Source organism: Neophocaena asiaeorientalis, unplaced genomic scaffold (genome assembly GCF_003031525.2).
Source record: "Neophocaena asiaeorientalis asiaeorientalis breed wild unplaced genomic scaffold, Neophocaena_asiaeorientalis_V1.1 scaffold100, whole genome shotgun sequence".
In the NCBI taxonomy this organism is placed as follows: domain Eukaryota; kingdom Metazoa; phylum Chordata; class Mammalia; order Artiodactyla; family Phocoenidae; genus Neophocaena; species Neophocaena asiaeorientalis.
Window position 1 is genome coordinate 4,166,898 of NW_020173955.1, and position 16,094 is coordinate 4,182,991.

Here is a 16,094-nt window from a genome sequence, read left to right on the forward strand (position 1 = left end):
CTTCCCTGGCTGAGGAGTTATAATTGTAATTGTGTGTGTGTATGTGTTGGCGTGGGGGTGGTGTATGTATTAGTTCGCTAGCGCTGCCATAATAAAGTATCACAGACTGGGAGGCCTAAACAACTGAACTTTGTTTTCTCACAGTTTTGGAGGCTGGAAGTCTAAGATGAAGATGCTGTCAGAGCTGATTTCTAGTGAGACCTCTCTTCCTGGATTGGTAGATGCCTTCTCACTGTGTCATCACATGGCTTCTTCTCTGTGTGTACATGGAGAAAAAGAGATCTCTTGTTCTTCTTATAAAGACATAAATCCTACCGGATTAGGGTCCCATGTTTATGACCTCATTGAACCTTAATTACCTTCCTAAAGGCCCTACCTCCAGATTCAGTCACACTGGGGGCTAGGGCTTCAACGCGTGAAAATTCAGTCCCTAACCGGGTGGCAACTACAAGCAAGGGCCCTGAGATCCTTGTGGCCCTGATCTCAGAGTCACCTAAATTGCATATATAGAGGTTTTAATTTTGGAAGGGAGGTGCTGTTTCCTAACGGTGAAGATTTCCAACTGCCGCCTCCCGTCATTGCTGGGTCAGTGAAAGCTCTGAATTGTGCGTTGGAAATGCCACTGCTTTCCATAACAGTTATGTATTTACATGGGACAGAGCTGAGGCCAAACAGTGCTGGCAGCTCTTCAAAGCCTTCCATAACCTCCCAAAGTTAAAGGCCAGTCACACACCTGACCTGATGTTTTGGCTTCTCTAAAGCCAAATTCCAGCCTTGGTTGATTTTCTGTTCATTTGAAATAGATCCGTATGAGATGTAAGTGTATGTCCTGTAGGAGGGTGTGGGGGGAGAGTCAAGTGAGTCAGAAGGGAAGAGGGGGATCTCTGTCCTGACAGTGCTACTTGCCCACTCTCTTCTGATGAGTCTAGATGGGTTTAAGGGATTTGATGTGGCCACGTGAAAGCATGACTTAGAAAAAGCAAAATGTCAGTGTTTTGAGGCCTTTCCGTTGGGGAGGGTGGGAAAGCGGTGGTCACTGCGTGTTCTCCTTAGACCAGGCAGGGGAAAGGGAAGTATGTGCGAGTCTCTGATAATCCTCTTCTCTTTCTTCCCCTCGCTTTTGTTCTTCAATAAATCACTCAGGACAATCTGCTTCTCTTTAGTGGTGTGTTTTCCTAGGATTCAGTCTTTGTTTGAAATTCTAGAACAACAGAGTTGCAGTAAATATGGTCAACCTACGTGTAATTATGCTGGTATGTCAACTTTGCCCCTCAGAGTCGGGTCTGCTCTGGTTAACCAGAGCCCCCCTGCCCCCCCGACTCAGAAATAGGACCTCCTGCAGGACCCTGTGGAGGGCCGACCCAAGCCCTGCATCTGAAGGGGGTAAGCGAGCCCATAATTATGCTCATTGTTTAGGTCGGAGCACAGGAGGGTTTACATTAAAGACCTCAGCTGGCACACACAGCGCGCCTATGGAAAACATGAACCGGCTCCTTCGCCCGCCCCGTGGTCCCGCATTGCCTGTCCAAGAGCTTGGGTTTCACAGACGCCTTCTGTGACTCTGCTTCTGACCACTCCTGATTAGAAGCTTGGATTCCCCCAGTTCCAAGAGGCATCTCAAACCTGAGGTCTGGAAATTGAGCCACGAGCCGCCTTTTGAGACCAGAATTTAGGTCTTGGGAAGGACATGGAGATGGTCTCAGCTGGTGTATCTCACACTTTACTGTTCACACGAATCACCTAGAGATCTTATTAAAAGTGCACAATTGAATGCAGCAGTCCTGGCCTGGGGCTGGAAAGTCTGCAATTCTAAAAAGCTCCCTGGTAATGCCTTGGGGCTGATTACTGGACTGCCCTTGGAGTAGCCTGCTAAGCCTTACAAAGGATAAAAGGGAGGCCCAGAGACTTCAAAGAGCTTGTTAGGGCAGAGTAGAGACTTGATCCTTCTTGTCCTTAGAGTGGTTGCTGCCCAGCATGGGCGCTGCTGGCAGGTCTGGGTGGGTCGTAGCAGAAAATACTCTCCTGTGACCACACCTGGAATCTTGGAGCAGGGGCTTTTTCTCAGATGCTCTGGGTAGATGTAGATCCCCAGAGCTCTTGACATGAGCCCGTGGGCCTCAGCAGCTGGGAATCTGGATAGGAGTGGATCACTATGTGTTCCTTCCAGGGCTTCAAAGGGGCGTGGGAAGGGAGGGCACTTTGAGCATGTTGTCTATTGAGAGACGCGTGCAGTCCCAGGCCACTGTGAGAGATGTCAGGCAGGGCCAGTTGGATAGGCAGGGGAGTATATGGCATCAGGGTAGAGGGGAATGAGTGTTTTTAGTAGAAATCAGAGGATGTGAGGCTCTGTTTCTGTCCACACCACCATGAGACCTTGGGCAAGGGAGTAAACCTCTCTAGACCCCACCAGTATAATAGGGTAGAAACAAAACAGAAATGTACTCCTATATGCAAAGCCTACCTGGCTGTAGAGTGGATCAAGGAGTCTAGGATATTAGTAAAGAGCCTGGGCTTTGGAGAGAGACAGACCTGCAGGTGGAACTGGGCATTCGTAGTTCTTGATTGATGTGGGCATGTTACTTAATGCCTTTAAGCCTCGGTTTTCCCATCTGTAAAATATACTTACCTTGAAGGCATGTTGAGAAGATGAAATGCAATCAGGTATGGAAAGTACAGGGCATGCAGGGAGCACTTTATAAATGGTTGTTCTCTTGTGATTATTGCTATTATTATTACTTCTGCCTTTGTTGGTGGTGTGATTTACTTACCTATTTACCTTGGTTTTTTTTTTAAAAAAAGAGAAAACTGTGCCTTGGTTGGCCAAGCAGGCTACTTGAGGGGGATGAAGCAGGAGGAGTGAGTGGCTCCCGGCCCTGCTTCACATGTTTGTAGGTGATTCAGAGCATGCCTAGCTAGTGACCGATCATCTCAGGCTTAATTTCCACCTGGTTGAAAGTCTTGTGGTTGTAGATGCCCACCATGCTGGCCACCTTCTCAGGCAGAATGATCATGACCCGCAGGTGTGTGTTCACCACTGCCGGCTTCTCCTCGGGCGGCGCCTCCTTCTGGGCCTTGTGCAGGCACTTCTGCAAGGATGCTGCTTCCTCCACAGGCCTCTGTTCAGCATCTGATGCTGTCATGTGCTGTGCAGCTGCATAAGCTGCTGGTAGAACACATCCAATATCTGATCGAGGTCCACGCTGCGGTAGGTGAACTTGCGGAAGGTCTGCTGCTTGTGCCCTACTTTTGCCGTCTTGTCAGTTCTTCGGCAGCCTTAACTTTTATACTTACTAACATTTTGCCTTGTTCAAAAAAGTATTTGAGTGGCCCACGTACATGGAAATAAGATAGCCTGATAAAATAAACTACCAAGAAGTAGAAAAAGAAGTATTGGGTAATTAGCAGCAGCAGCTGAAAACGTGGGATGCCCTCTTTGTGGGGTTCTCCAGGAAGACCAGGTCTGCTGAGGGGTGGGCTGCAAGATTGGGCCTGGCCATCTAAGATTGGGAGGGCTGCCACCAGAGGCATGGTGACGCGTCTTTACATCAAGGGGTAGGGGATGATCTTGTGGAGGCCAAGAGTTTAGAAGGATAGCAACTCACCTGGCTTGGAGGGGAAGAGAGAGTCAGGTCCTTGGACTTTGCATCTTTGGACTCACTCAGTCACAGCTTCTGTGTTTTTCTAGTTCGTAAGTAGAATGTTCATTCATAGAGGTATGTGCTATGCTGTAAAGAGCTGGGGTAGAGAATAGAGGTAACATTTGTTTTTGGAAAACTTTCACCTTTACTATCTATTCTTTCTCTTCCTTTTGTCACCTCCGGGCATTGCCAAGTCTCTCCAGAGGCTATATTTTTCCTTATTTCTTTTATTTTTTACTACTTCATAACTGATAAGGGTTTTCGACATTGGCCCTTCCAAGAAGATTTCTATTTTAATGGTAGTGGGGAGAGGTCTCCTTATGAGCCACTATAGTGATAAGATATGGTGATAAACTCTATTGATAAATAGTGAAACTTAAAAAGTAGAACAAAACATTCTCTATCCCCAAACCAACTAAAATCCTAGAGAATTGTACTGAAGAAGTTCTGTCTAACTGAGCATTCCAGAGTCCACCACATCAGAGTCCTGAATTACAGCTCTGACATTGACTAGCAGGTCACTGAATCTCTCTGTGCCTCAGTTTTCTTATCTGTAAAGATGGGGATAACAATAGTATCCACCTCACAGGGCTGCTGGGGGGAATAAATGACCTAATAATATAAAGAACCATTAGATTTTGGTGGCCAGTGGTGTTTCAGTTACAAAAAAAGTTGGATATTAGAGTAGTTCAGTCTTTTGATCACAAAATACTTGATTTGCACAAGTTGACCACTGGCATCTTGGGGTCCCTCAGAGTTTTCACCTGTGGGTTGGGAGTCCAGCAGAACAGATTAAAAATGTGGAAAACAATGTCCTTTTGTCATTCATCAAGTCTGATTAGCAGTTGGAATGTTCATGGAATGGATCCTATTTGGTTAAATAATGGAAATCAACATTCTTTTTATTTGACAATGAAGCGTTGAAGTGTTGGGGATGAACAGTTCCTGGTTTGATGGCAGGTTCAGATTTCCCCAGCCTTCTCTTTGACCATGGTCTTCAACTGCTGGATCTTGAACCAGAATACAGTTGCAGGAGCACAGTGGAGAGAGCGCAGGATCAAACATTAAGACTGAGTTATGCATGGGACTGGATAGATGACATATTTTGTGAGTCTTGGTTTCTCCATCTCTAGAATGAACACTACAAAACTTCCTTCGTAGTGCTGTTAGGACTAAAGGAGATGATGTGTTTGAAATGTTTTGGAAATGATTAAGGATAATGCAAATATTTATTATTGTTTTGTCCTCGAAATGAATTGACTCATGTCATTGCAACTAGAAGGAGGCCCAGATGGGTTCAGTGCCTTGCTCAGGATGAATTAGAGGGAGGAGGCGATGTGCCTTGGGGCTATAATGGGTCTGAGCTTAGCAATCACCTCCTGCACTTGTCCAGCATGTCCAGGTGTCTGCTGATAGGGAACAGATTTGAGTCTGTTGGTTTTTTGTCTGCTTGGTTGAATTGTAAAGATCTGTGCTGTGTGTTGTATTAGGTTCCATTCTCTGTCCAATCACTGATTAATTCTGTGACTCAGTTAAGTCATGTAGGTCTGGTGTCTTCACGAAATGGGTAACCTCGGCTCTGCCTGTCTCAAAGGGAATTTGGAAAGTAAAGGCAACTAAAGGATTGAAAGTAAAAGCACTTCTTGGAAGATGCTTGCTTCCATTCTGGAGGCAGGATAGCATCGAGTTTATGTGCACAGACTCCTGAGTCAGATGCTTATCTCTGAATCATAGCTCTGACACTGACTACTAGGTCCCTTAACTTCTCTGTTCCTCAATTTTCTCATCTGAAAATTGGGGATAACAGTAGTAAGTTGGAATTGTTGTGAGGATTTAATGCTGAACGGCTTCAAATGGTGCCTGGTCCAGGTGGGTGCTCTGCACTTGTTAACTACAGTAGAGTAGGGCCTGTCCTTTGTCCCCTTGGAAGGTAAGATTGCTGCAGAAGAAATCAGTCAGGGATGTCTGAGACACGTTGGTCCCTATTTTTTTGTAGTATTGTCCCTCATAAGTCACTGGTAAGGGGACAGTTTGCCAAGTGCTCTGCCAATCTTTGTAAAAAAGTGGATTAAAAATGTTTAAAGATAAATCTCCAAATATTAACCTTTCCCTGACTGTCCTAGAGCCCCAGAAGCAGATTTGTATTTATATGAACTTATGGGGAAAGAGGCCTTTAGTGGCTGAATTAATGCATGCAATGAGTTGTTCAGTGGTAGTTGTACCATCACAATGGAAATCTCTCATGTTCTAGAACTGATGGACAAGGTCATGCTACAAAGTTGATCAGTTAATTCTACCTTTTATTTGTAGAGTCCGTCTTCCCAAATGCTGAAAGGAATGCTGTCTGTTCTTTGACCTGTTATTTCAGTTTCAGTGCAGGCACACAGCTGCCCGTTTTGTAGACCATGAGCCTAAGACCCAGAGGCACATTTACTGGCCACTTTTACCATGAATACTGATAATGGTTGTGTTATTTTGACGCCAGTCATGACAATTTTGGACACTTCTTACTGGATAGAAATCCCACTTGAAGGAACTTTGGAGTGTTTCATTGGAAAGCATGCCAGCCTAGGCCTGGTTTAGGAAGGGTTAGTTGTCATTCATTATGAGTGTTTGTAGAAAAATGCAATCAGCATGACATTTCTGATATAGCATCACCCAAAGAATACCAGTGTTGATGTAGTTGGACACAAAACACTGTCCAGCTGACTGGGGTCCCAGCTCTGTGTTGTAGCTGGTCCTGCCCTCAGAAGGTTTGGGTGTCCTTGCTGAGGCTAGAAGGAAAGAAAACAGCTGGGCGAGCAGGATCACCAGGAGCTCTGGATCCACGTGTGCCGAAGTGCTATTTGGGATAGAACAGGACTGAACTTGTGCCCCAGGACATCTGCTCCTGGTGCAGCAATGAGATTTCCAAGAAAGCTTTGCATTGCTCTATCTCCCCTCCTAGAATTGTTTTTATTATTGTTCATAAAGAAAAGAGTTGTTTTTTTTTTTTTTTTTCATTTCCAATCATACAGGTGAAACTTGTCCAGTGGAATTCAGTGCTCTGGGCCAAAGGAGAGGAAAATGCCATCCTAGCCATTCCTTATTGGCAACTGTAGTTAGGTCCGGTGTGTGTTGTTATGCAGGGTATGGCATAGTGCAATATTCTTGGAAATCGTGGGAACATTAGGTATGAGCCTTGGCATTTTGGATTCAGGAGCTGTGTCAACATTTGGGCTGTAGCATTCTCTTATCTGTTCACTCAGCAAGTTTTTTTCCCCTCCTGTTTACTCCTCATCCTTTCTAGAAGAGAAACATTTTTTCTAGAAGAGAATGTTTTGGAATATCTGAGGGTCTTGTAGTATATGCTGCGGTAGGCTTCCCAGCTCCCCCTTCAAAACCAAGAGATGTTGGCTCCTGCTGATTCACAGCTGTACTCTCTCTGGAACCAGCCCTGGAAGAAGGAAGCTGCCTTGCCCAATCTTACTCCTTCTCCCAAGGGCTCCCTGCATCCAATTATTAGTTACTTGAGAATAGGAAAGCCTGGTTCCCTTGCCTTAACTGGGGCAACTCAGAAGGGCATCTCAACTCCTGAGTTCCCTACGGGATTGTCACAAAGGCGACAGCTGCATCACACAATTCAACTCTCCCACCTGTCCTTTTCTGTTTCCCCCTCTCTCTTACAGGTATTATTTCCAAGCATGCTCCCCAATTTGCTCTGCACCCAAATCTCACGGAGTCTGTTTCTAGGAAATATGATCTGAGGTAGATCCCTTGGAGCCATGATTAGGGATGAAGTGGTGACACTGGTCTCTGACCCTTTTTATCTTTTCCAGAAATGTTTCCTAGTCATTCTTTCCTAAAAATGATCTTGGAGGCAGGGTTTCTGAGCCAGTCTAGGCCATTATTATTTCCATGCATATATATGGAAAATCTGGAAGGATACCCACTGAGCTGTTAACAGTAGGAGAGGAAGTGAGGAGTGAATTTCTATTTTACCTGTATAAACTTCAGAATTGTCTAAATAGTAAAATAAAAATGCATAATGTATCAACTGTATAATTATTATATTTCTTACTTATTAGTCGACTTTAATATCTGAGTGTGACCAGTGCACAGCCTATGTATTCACCATCGCTGGTCCTCTGAGTGTTTAGTGGAGAGGCCATGGTGGGGTGAGGGGTGGGGGAGTGGGGATGACTCCCAACCATAGGGGTCAGCTTCCTCTACCTCCTTATTTTTAAAAAAAAATTATTTATTTTACTTTTGGCTGCGCTGGGTGTTGCTGCGTGCGGGCTTTCTCTAGTTGGGGCGAGCGGGGGCTACTCTCTGTTGCGGTGCGTGGGCTCCTCATTGCGGTGGCTTCTCTTGTTGCGGAGCACGGGCTCTAGGCGCGTGGGCTGCAGTAGCTGTGGCACACTGGCTCAGTAGTTGTGGCTCGCGGGCTCTAGAGCGCAGGCTCAGTAGTCATGGCACATGGGCTTAGTTGCTCTGCGGCATGTGGGATCTTCCTGGACCAGGGCTCGAACTCGTGTCCCCTGCATTGACAGGTAGATTCCTAACCACTGTGCCACCAGGGGAGCGCTCTACCTACTTATTGACATGAGTCAAAGCAGAGCAATGCTCTGTGCCCTTTACCACTTGAATGGAACCCTCTTACCCTAGTGTTTGAAGAAGTGTTTGCTAGTTTTTTTTTATAGGGGATGACATAATTCATGGAAAGTATCTAAGGTGGCTGGGAAAAGGCTTAATAAATGATGGTTATTTTACCATTATTATTATTATGTTGTTGTTACTGGGTTTTGTATTAGAGCATTAGCTCTGGAGTTTTTTTTTCTTTTTTGGTGGTACATGGGCCTCTCGTTGTGGCCTCTCCCGTTGCAGCTCCGGACGCGCAGGCTCAGCGGCCATGGCTCACGGGCCCAGCCGCTCCGCGGCACATGGGATCTTCCCGGACCAGGGCACGAACCCGTGTCTCCTGCATCGGCAGGTGGACTCTCAACCACTGAGCCACCAGGGAAGCCCAGCTCTGGAATTTTTACCAGAAGGGTTCCCCTTCCTGCCCCTGGAATTCCATGTCAAAGCAGGAGAATTTAATGCAAAGTGAGCACTGTGATGGGGCTCTGTCCCTCCAGTTCTTTCATGGGCCCGGAAGCTGTGTCTGGTCTCTGTTCTGCTGATGCAGGATGGTTAGGAAGAGGGACCCATAGAAAGCTGCACTTCTTTCTGAAAGTTTCCTTTAGCATTTAGGGCTACCTCTTTGGCGTTATCTATAATGCAAAATGTCAAAGACTGATCCTTTTCCATTGGGGGAAAAGGATGAATTGTCTTCACTTTGGGGAGGGCAAAGAAGGGTGAACCCTCATACTCACTCCCCTCTCTCCCATATGTGAGCCCTAGTCTTCTGTGTCTCTCCCCCAGGTGGCACTGAACACAAGTTGTCAAAGGACAAGCAGGCCACAGAAATCGAGCCTGTTAAAATAATTTACCAATTCGACAGTAAACCACAAAATGGAAACCCAGATCCTATGCCTTGTTGTTCTAAGAAAAGTTACCTCCAGCCCCCTTGCCTCGGTTTACTCCTGTGGGACACTGAAGTAGCCAAACAGAGGCTGGAGAGATGGAGGTGGATGTTTGTGAAGTGGGACCTGGGGCAAATCCTTTCTTATTACCTGTCTGGCCTCCCTCACAGTGCTGTTTGGACCTTAATTGGCTGGGTTAATGAATGTGGCTATATGAAGCAGATTGTATGTAAATATAAGATCAATGAAAAATATAGTTTATTTGCTTTAAGTAAACTCTTGAAATAAATGTCTTTCTGGAAATCAAATGCTACAGTGCAGCTACCATGATAGATAGATGTGGATAAAAGGAAGCAACTTTGCTCTGGGGCAGTGTTTCCAAATGTGTTCCAAGGAACCCTAAACCCAAAAGATGTTGCTTTGAAAAAAGGCTGCATGTATTGATATTTGTCATATATTTGTGTGATCAACATGTTTGGGAAACAAAGCATGCACTTTAGAAGGAGGGAGGCTCTAAAAGTGAATTCATATACAGAAGGAAAAAATAAATCAAATTATATAATTATTAAACATGCTGACAAATGCTATAAACATGACAAAAATCTAGAAAACTAACAATATTTTGAATTAATTACTTGACATACTTCTATGATACTTTTCCTTCTATATTCTTTGTTCACCTCTTTGTACACAACAATTTTGTAATATTTTCTACAGAGAGAATAGAAAGATAATTTAGTCTTTCTCTAATGTGGCTGATAGAAATTTGTCTTTTATTATTGACAATTAAGAAAATGTCAGCTTTGCTGCTTGTAATTGGTAATGTCATAACTTTTTAGGTTGTTGACAAACTTGGAACAACCCCTATCCAGTTTGCTTTGTATGTAAGCTGTAAGATTTCAGGGTGTTTCAGGTTTTCTGGTATAGTAACTCATCTTACCTACTCTTTACATTGATGACCCTCATTAACCTACCAGTGTCTTGGAAGGACTCCATATAGTGAGGGACCCAACATATTATTTTCATGTTGTTTTGAGAACTGTCCTTTGAAAGAGTCCTAGAGAGGGGCTGATTCTGTAAAGATGGTGCTACCCAGAAACCAGAGGGCCAGACGAGCTGGCAGAGGAGATGAGGAACTCTGGAGATGCCATCCCAGCTGTTAACTGGAGTGCCCCAGGAGAGGCCCTGATGACCCTCATTAACCTACCAGTGTCTTGGAAGGACTCCATATAGTGAGGGACCCTGACACTTAGGCTTCATCCACTTCAGGGTAAATGTGCCTTTGTATAAGACCTCCTTCCCCTATCCCCAAGCATTTATTTGGAAAAATGTCAAACCTAAGAAAAAGTTAAAAGACGTGTACAATAAACATTTATATACCATTCACCACGATTCACCACCTGACATTTTTCTACATTTGCTTTACCTCTTTCTTTCTCAGCCTATATCTCCCTACATTCCCCATCTAAAGACACACACACAAACACACTTCAGACTACATATTCTAGGAATAAGGACATGTTCCTACATAATCACAATACTATTACCATGCTCAACAAATGTAACATAGATATAATAGTATAAAGTTTCCCCCTACAACCCTTGGGAGGACAGCTTTGGAGACCTTGGTACACACCCTGAGCTAAGGAGAATCAGCAGGCCTGGGCCCTGAGGGGGCAACTAAGTGTGACAGCCAGGGTTCCTTACGTGGACTTGCTTCCCCGGATTCACTTCACAGAGTCATTAATAAGTTTTGTGGGTGTTTTTTATTTTCATGTTGTTTTGAGAACTGTCCTTTGAAAGAGTCCTAGAGAGGGGCTGATTCTGTAAAGATGGTGCTACCCAGAAACCAGAGGGCCAGACGAGCTGGCAGAGGAGATGAGGAACTCTGGAGATGCCATCCCAGCTGTTAACTGGAGTGCCCCAGGAGAGGCCCTGGGGAGGCACTGATGAGCTGGAACTGGAGGTGGCCACTGTTAAGAGCTACCAGATGTGGGGACAGACAGGAGAAGCCACCCAGCTGCTGCCACGCATAGCAGCTTGCACTGAGACCGAAGACCCTGGCAGGAAGCCCTTCCATTGGAAGCAGAATTTCCCATTGTTCTCCTGCCTGGGCAAGTGACTAAGGGAGAAGGTTGGAATATCAGTTAACCTTTCTCCAATGTGATTTCCTCCCCTTTAAACCAGGGGACTGGATAAGATGACTGGTTTTCATGACTTTTAAAAAAAATTAACAAAACGAAGCCTTCTGTGGGAGCCCGATTAGGTAGAAGTACAGCTGCTCTACTTGAAGAGGAAGTTGGGGCCCCAGAGCCTTCCCAGAAGCCCCACCCCCTCACCTTCTTCTACCTCTCAATGGCCTCTGAAAGGAGTTCTGGGTTTTTACAAACAGATTCCATCTGGAATAAAAAACAGAGATCTAAAATATTTTCCTCATTTCAAACATGCAAATGCAGGCAGAAAATTGATGAATTGGAATCCTGCATGGAATGCGTTTGTGAGTGCTGGTTTAGGAGGCAAAGGAAGTGCCTCAGAACCATGTGTTTATATAGCTGGGGAGGAGAGCCATCGAAGGACCCCAGAATCATTACGACTGTTGGCTCTGATCAGGGCTAAGAGGACCAGATAAACCCCAGTCCTGCGGCTGTGACTCTTGGATATAGGAAGTCAACAAAGCCTTGGGGTCCAAGTTTGAATGCATCCCAAGTGCCTTCTAAAGGCTTCATCCTTTCTGTTCTGCTTACCACGGGTCTGCATTGATACTGTGTACACTGGCCATAGCCTTTAGGCTTCCTAGAAAATATGAGCAATTCTGGTGGTTTGGGGAAGCTCTGTCTTATCCAATTCTTGTTGTAGAAGAGGGTATATTCCTTCTAGTTTTGCACAGGATCCATAAGAGTATGAGAATACTAGATAGGACGTTATGCTTCCAAAAGATTTTAATTTTCAGAGGACATATCGTGACCTCATTTGATTCTCACAATGAATCAGAAAAGTAGGCATTAGGCTCATTTTTCAGATGGGCAAACAGAAGCCGAAGAGAAGGTAAGTGACTTGCTCATGGTTACATGGCTGACACTCGGTGAAGCTGGGACTGGATTTTATGGTTCTGCTAAGCCAGCCCCAGATGGCCACTTCTATCCAGATATTAGATCAAATGCAGGTGCCTAGAAAAGAGTTTTGTTGCTGTGGCTCCTGTGGGGAAGGTTAGCCATAGGCATCATTAAAGGTGGTATTATGACCCCTTGGCACCAAGTGCCTGCTCCAGGTTCCAAACTCCACAGCGCATGTTGGTATCCACTGGGGAGGGTAGTGCTACCTGCTCCTGCCCGGCCTCCAGCTGTAATTGCTTTTCCTCTCGCTCCCTGGGGCAGTAGGATGTGGCAGGAGTCTACAGATCTGAATACTGCTCCTAACTCCACTGCCAACAGGTTATGTGTCTTTGGCAACTTCTCTGAGCCTCAGAGGATATTGGAGTACATTCTTGTTTCTCAAAGTGCTGTGCTTGGGCCACCTGTGACAGAGACGTTGTGTGTGCACAAGCGCCTGGGGGGCTTTCAGTTCCACTGCAGTAGAATCTCTGGGGCTGGGTCACAGGCTCCTCTGGTGATTTGGTGGCTACCACTAGAGTGAAGAGTCCCCAAGTGTCCTTCCAACTTGGTGCCTCCTTTCAGCAGTAACCCTTTGCCTTGACCCTGGACGGGCTGAGGTTTCTATAGGGAGAAGGTGGCACTTGATTTAACTGAAGATTTAAGAAGCTGTTTCAGGCAAAGACTTGCAAAAACTTGAGAGTCTAAGGAGGAAGTTAGCAAACAGGTGGTTCAGGTGTGGTATGAGAAGATGTCCTTCGTGCTTATTTCAGGAACTGCTCTAAGTTCTTAAACTCTGCTCATGCCAAGCAAGTGTGTGGGGACTGTCTTGACTCTCATTAAAGCCAAAATAAATTACTCTTCTGGGGAGATGACTCTTGCTGTCCTCTGCCTCTCTGTCTTAATTTAGGGGCTGTCTGGGGTTTGCACCCAAAAAGGAAGACCTGAATTCTTCCTTCCATTTCCCTGGGCAGACATGGCTGTAATGACTTACTGTATTGACTAAAGAAGTGATACCAGGAGCACTGAGATGAGGAAGAAGGCCAGCAAAAGAGTCACATTTAAAAATATGTGCAATGCTTATTAATAATTGTTTTGTGCACTCCTATGGTGTCTTAAAAGATTTCACACTTTATAAGGTCTGCCTTCCAAACTGAATGTGATATTGTCGTGTACTCAGGTTGCATATAAAAGTAGCTAAAACAGCCTAAAGAGCTAGTTTTAGGATTAGACTCACGAATCAGTGTTAGATAGTTGATGCTTACAAGCTTGAATATTTTAATACGCTGGGGTTGATAAAGTTATCAAAAGTGTCATGGCAAGAAGTCAAATCCTAAAGGGAGGCCATCGTCTTAAAAAGTGGTTAGCATTTACAGCTTATGTGGGAACATAAGTCTTACTCACCTAAGACTACAGAAATTATGGTTTTTTTGATGCAGCAACATGTGACCTGTACGATTTAATGTGAAGTACAAGAAGTGCTGCCAAGTGAGTGGGACATCTTGCTAGGTAAGCTTTTGGTTATCTATTGTCTCTTTATGTAATTCAGAATCTATTACTGTTAGCTAATGCCTGTAGATTATTATTAGCTGCCCATGAGATAAATTTTAGGTATACACTTTTCTGTGGGGTGCAGAAGGCTGTAGTTTGGAAATGAATTCTGGTCAAGAAGTGGGCATGATCCACTAGAACATTAAGAGGTGCTGTTTGGAGCAAGGATGTAAAATTGGCCCCTACCAGAGTTCTGACCCTTTTATTCTCATTCTTTAATTCTTCAAAGATCATACACGGCAGATCCAAGGCCAAAGCTGCAAGTTGTTTCAGTATCCTGGGATCTTATTCAACAGAGCTAAGGAGATTCAGGTTTATTTTAAATTGCTAGGCTCATTCTTCCCAGCCTCTTATCTCTCCTGTGTGGCTATTCCAGTGTCCACCCCTAAGCAGCTTCATTGCAGCCAGCCAGCTGGACGCCAGCATCTGTGGTTAAGCAGAATTCTGACTTTCCAGCCCTCAGTTTCAGCTACTGCTGCTTTCTCCCATCCAATGATTATATTGAAATAAACTGTTCAGGTGGAGTGAAAATATCTAGAAAGAGGCCTGTAAATCTGAGTCAGTGGAAGAGTCTGCAGAAGGGAATTCTCCCTGAGATGTGTGTTAGTGGTGGGAGCAGCATTGTGGGGTGATGCTCACCCTGCCAGGGCTGCTGTTTCCATGTGGAACATCTTAATTAGGGCTTCATATAGTTAGAATATTTTGCATATTACTGTTTTTTTAATTTCAAAATTATAGCTACTTTAAAAAATAATAGATCTTAAAAAGTTGCTGGGTTTTCCATTTATTTTTTAAATTATAAAAGACATGTAACATTACTGATAGTTTGAGAAGTAAAGATAAGGGAAAATAATCATCTATAATCCCTAACACAATTGTTAGTTTTGTTTATTCCCTTCTGGTCTTTTTTTGTATGTATGCTTTTATCTAGTTGTAATCACAGTGCAGTACAATTTCCAGTCCCTTTCCCGCTTAGCATGTGTCACTTGCATTTTTCCATGTTGCTGTATGGTCTTTATCCTCCTAATGGCTGCATGATGGTCCATTGCAGTGTATTCACTTAACAACTTACCTATTGTTATCATTTTGATTGCTTCCAGTTTCCCACCGTTATAAAGCATATTGTGATAAGCATCTTTGTACATATTGTTTTCCCATATTTGTGTTATTTGTTGCATATTTTAAAAAGTGTTATTCAGGAACCAAGATATTTACTCAACAATGGGAATAACATTTGAAGCTAATGAGGAAATGGGGCATTATTTAACAATTTGTTGGGTCTTCACTATTCCATAAATTGAAGGGAACATGCAGCAGAAAAGTATTAGCACAGTCATAGGTGTTTAGACATCTGAAAAGTGCTTCTGGTTCATTCCGAGGTCCTGGGCATTGTTAGACTCTTCCGTCCTTAGCGACATGATTAAGTACTTTGGTGCTGATCTTCATTGCTTCATTGCAATTTCAATGCCATATGCAGATACATAAGAGTCTATGTGAAAAGGTAGAAAAAAAAATCAGCATATTCTTTGGTCAACATCTCTCAGGAAGGATACCAGTGATTCCTCTTTTCTGAACTTCACCTAAAAGTGTGGGTTTTGTGGCTGTCGTAGCAATGCCATTCTCATCATGTTCAATGTCAGTAATATAGTCCTTAGTGAGTGTCCAAGCGAAGGCTGTGATCTCCTACTTAATATTCTTGAGGCATTGAACGTATTGGTCACTCACATGCCAAGTATAGGCTCGTAATTATAGTGACAGTCTCTATTTTTTTCAGGGGTTGCAAAGGTTTTATTTAATGAAACATGCTTAAAACTAACTAGAACACTTTTCTGTCTCTCTTTCTACCCCTCTTTTCTTGACTGAACTTCATTCCCTCAGTGTGAATGAGTAAGGGTGAGTTTTGGGAGGCAAGGAAGCAGGGTTCACGGTAGTGGGTCTCTGTGAGCTAATAGCAGGGAAGAAAAATAAGCATTGCAGTTTTTAAATGGGGGAAAAAATCAGGAAAAAGGCATGCATAAAGGATTTATCCTTTCCACGAAAACACTGATTAATGAAATCTAGTATGAACGGGGTGTCATGCCCTTTAAATATTAGATTTCATTCTTAGTGGATAGTAGTCTTCTGAAAGGAGATACTCTGCCTCTGCTGGCTCTTTATAGACACGTATGTTTCAGGCCCTTGCACTGATCAAGGATGCAAATGCTTCAGGTAACCGAATCACTGGACAGGGTGAAGCTTTGTGCTGGACAGATGTGTTGTCAGGAAAGGGCTTTTGCTGATAAAAGGGACAGCTGCCCTCGGGCAGGGGTGGT

At 44.2% G+C, this 16,094-nt stretch overlaps 1 pseudogene; it reads right to left on the reverse strand.

Moving 5' to 3' along the window:
• Nucleotides 1-2,829: 2,829 nt before the first annotated feature.
• The window catches only part of LOC112404828 (40S ribosomal protein S15 pseudogene), a 26,836-nt pseudogene continuing 13,571 nt past the window's right edge, over nucleotides 2,830-16,094 (reverse strand).